A 4,320-nucleotide genomic window follows, 5' to 3' on the forward strand; every position below is an offset into this window, starting at 1 on the left:
AAATACTGATGACAACAGGCAAAGACAGCCACTGAGATAAACAGACTTGAATGAAAAATCAGCTCAGTCACAATAGCAGGGCATATGCAAAACACACAGGAGACACCTTGGAAGTGCCAGGTTCTGGTGAATGGGGGACACTGCACTACAGAGCACTACAGGACATCATCTTCATAAGATCATTACTTTCAAGAACAGGAATCATAGTTGACTTTCCTAACACACAGAAGCAGAGAGTTATACAAAATAAGGAGATAAAGGAATATGTCCCAAATGAAAGAACAGGATAAAATCACAGCAAGAGACCTAAGAAAGATAGAGTTATGTAATGTGCCTGATAGAAAATTTAAAGTAATGATCATAAGGATACTCACTGGGCTTGAGAAAAGAGTGGAGGACATCAGTGAAACCCTTAAAAAAGAGATGAAAAAAAGACCAATCAGAGATGAAGAACACAGTAAATGAAATTAAAAATACACTAGATGGTATAAATAGCAGACTAGAGGAAACAGAAGAACAAATCAGTGACCTGGAGGACAGAGTAATGGATAATATTCACACCAAGCAGTTTAGAGAAAAAAAAATTATGCAAAATGAGAATCGAATTAGGGGACTCAGAGACATCATTGAGTGTAATAACATTTACATTATAGGACTCTCAGAAGGAGAAGAGAGAGAAAAGGGGGGAGAAAATTTGAAGACATAATAGCTGAAAAACTTCCCTAACCTAGGGAATGAAACAAAAATCCAGAGCCAAGAGGCAGAGAGGCACTAATAAGATCAACTCAAGAAGGTCCACACCAAGATGCATAGAAATAAAAATGGCAAAAATTCATGACAACGAGAATTTTAAAAGCAGCTAAAGAAAAGAAATAGTTACATACAAAGCAAACCACCTCAGGCTATCAGCAGAATATTTAGCAGAAACTTTGCAGACCAGAAAGGAGTACCATGATATATTCAGTGCTGAAAGGAAATGATCTGCAGTCAAGAATACTCCATCCACCAGTCTGGGCCTTCACATACCCCAAAGATACAGATGTAGTGAAAAGAAGGGCCATCTGTACCCCAATGTTTATAGCAGCAATGGCCACAGTCGCCAAACTGTGGAAAGAACCAAGATGCCCTTCAACGGATGAATGGATAAGGAAGATGTGGTCCACATACACTATGGATTATTATGCCTCCATCAGAAAGGATGAATACCCAACTTTTGTAGCAACATGGACGGGCTGGAAGAGATTATGCTGAGTGAAATAAGTCAAGCAGAGAGATTCAATTATCATATGGTTTCACTTATTTGTGGAGCATAACAAATATCATGGAGGACAAGGGGAGTTAGAAAGGAGAAGGGAGTTGGGGGAAATTGGAAGGGGAGGTGAACCATGAGAGACTATGGACTCTGAAAAACATTCTGAGGGGTTTGAAGCAGCAGGGGATGGGAGGTTGGGGGAACCAGGTGGTGGGTATTAGAGAGGGCACGGATTGCATGGAGCACTGAGTGTGGTGCAAAAATAATGAATACTGTTATGCTGAAAATAAATAAAAAATAAAAGAATACTCCATTCAGCAAGACAATCATTCAGAATAAATGAATAGATAAAGAGTTTCCCAGACATACAAAAGTTAAAGGAATTCATGACCACTAAGCCAGCCCTACAAGAAATGTTAAAGGGGATTCTTTAAGTGGAAAAGAAAAATGATAAGAGTAAGAAAATTAGGAAGCACAAAAACAGTAAAAATAAAGATAGCTATGAAAATCAGTCAGGGGACTCACAAAAGGATGTAAAGTATGAAACCATATACCTAAAATGGGGGGAAGGGGTGGAAGGAGAAGAGTAAAGAACAGGTTCAAATTTATGCAATCATCTACTTCATATAGACTGCTATATGTGTAAGATGTTATACACTAACCCAAGGGTAACCACAAATCAAAAACCACTAATAAGTATGCAAAAAATAGAGAAATGAATCCAAGCACGTCACTAAAGAAAGTCAACTTATTGTGATAGAAGAGATAAAGAGACGAATGGAACAGAGAAGAACTACAAAAACAACCATACAAGTAAGGAAATGCCAATAAGTACACACTTATCCATAATTACTTTGAATGTAAATTGATTACATGCTCCAGTCAAAAGGCATAGGATGATGGAATGGGTAAGAAAACAAGATCCATCTATATACTGCCTATAAGAGACTCACTTTAGACCTAAAGACACTGCAGATTGAAAGTGAGGAGCTGGAGAAACACTTATCATGCAAATGGTTGTGGAAAGGAAGCTGGGATTGCAATACTTACATTGGAAAAACTAGACTTTAAAACAAAGACTATAACAAGAGACAAAGATGGATGCTATAAAACCATAAGGAGATAATCTAACAAAAAAGTATAACAATTGCAAATATTTACGCACCTATACTTAAATACTTAATAGCAAATATAAAGAAAGTAACTGGGAGTAGTACAAAAATAGTAGGGGATTTTAACACCCCAGTTACATTAATGAATAGATCATTCAAATAGAAAATCAACAAGGAAACAGAGGCTTTGAATGACACATTGGACCACATGGATTTAATAGATATATTCAGAACATTCCATCCTAAAACAGAAGAATACACTTTCTTTTCAAGGGCACATGAAACATTCTCCATAATAGATCACATATTAGGCCACAAACAAATCTCAATAAATTTAAAAGATTGAAATCATACCATGCATCTTTTCTGACTATAATACTATAAAACTAGAAATCAAACACAAGGAAAAATATGGAAAGAGCACAAACAAATGGAGGTTAAATAACATGTTACTAAATAACATGCTACCAAAAATTCAAAGAGGAAATAAAAAATACATGCTGACAAATGAAAGTCTAAACAGAATGGTCCAAAATCTTTGTGATGCAGTAAAAGAAGTTCCAAGAAGGAAGTTTATAGGCCTGCCTCAAGAAGCAAGAAAAATCTCAAGTAAACAACCTGACCTTACACCTAAAGGAACTAGAAAGAGAATGTCAAAAAACCGCAAAACCAAAAGAAGGAAGGAAATAATAAGGATTAGAACAGAAATAAATGAAATAGGAACCAAAAAAAAAAAAAAAAAAAAAACCCTATAGAACAGATTGACAAGACAAGGAGCTGATTTTTTGAAAAGATCAACAAAACTGATAAATCTTTAGCCAAGCTCAACAAGAAAAAAACCAAAAAAAACCAACCAAACAACAACAACAACAAAACAAAGGAAGGGTAGACTCAAATAAAAAAAAACATAAATTAAAGAGGAGAAATAACAACTGACACCACAGAAATACAAAGGATTATAAGAGAATACTAGGTGGGTTAAAGCCTCTGCCTTCAGCTCAGGTCATGATCCCAGGGTCCTGGGATCGAGCCCGGTATTGGGCTCCCTGCTCAGTGGCAAGCCTGCTCCGCCCCCCCACCGCGCCCCCTGCCTACTTTTGATCTCTGTCAAATATATAAATAAAATCTTTAAAAAAAAAAAAGAGAATACTAGGAAAAATTGTATGTCGACAAATTGGATGACCTATAAGAACTAGGTAAATTCCTAGAAACATATAACCTTCCAAAACTGAATTAGGAAGAAATAGAAAATTTGAACAGACCAATTACCAGCAATGAAATTAAATCAGTAATGAAAAAAAAAAAAATTCCAACAAACAAAAGTCCAGATAGCTTCACAGGTGAATTCAACCAAACATTTTTTTTTAATTTTTTATTTTTTATAAACATATATTTTTATCCCCAGGGGTACAGGTCCGTGAATTGCCAGGTCCACACACCCCACAGCACTCACCAAAGCACATACCCTCCCCAATGTCCATAACCCCACCCTCCTTCTCCCAAGTCCCCTCCCTCCAACAACCCTCAGTTTGTTTTGTGAGATTAAGAGTCACTTATGGTTTGTCTCCCTCCCAATCCCATCTTGTTTCATTCTTCTCCTACCCACTTAAGCCCCCATGTTGCATCCCCACTTCCTCATATCAGGGAGATCATATGATAGTTGTCTTTCTCTGTTTGACTTATTTCGCTAAGCATGATACGCTCTAGTTCCATCCATGTTGTCGCAAATGGCAAGATTTCATTTCTTTGGATGGCTGCATAGTATTCCATTGTGTATATATACCACATCTTCTTGATCCATTCATCTGTTGATGGACATCTAGGTTCTTTCCATAGTTTGCCTATTGTGGACATTGCTGCTATAAACATTCGGGTGCACGTGCCCCTTTGGATCACTACGTTTGTATCTTTAGGGTAAATACCCAATAGTGCAATTGCTGGGTCATAGGGCAGTTC

The sequence above is a fragment of the Mustela nigripes genome, chromosome 14 (assembly GCF_022355385.1).
Source record: "Mustela nigripes isolate SB6536 chromosome 14, MUSNIG.SB6536, whole genome shotgun sequence".
Lineage (NCBI taxonomy): Eukaryota > Metazoa > Chordata > Mammalia > Carnivora > Mustelidae > Mustela > Mustela nigripes.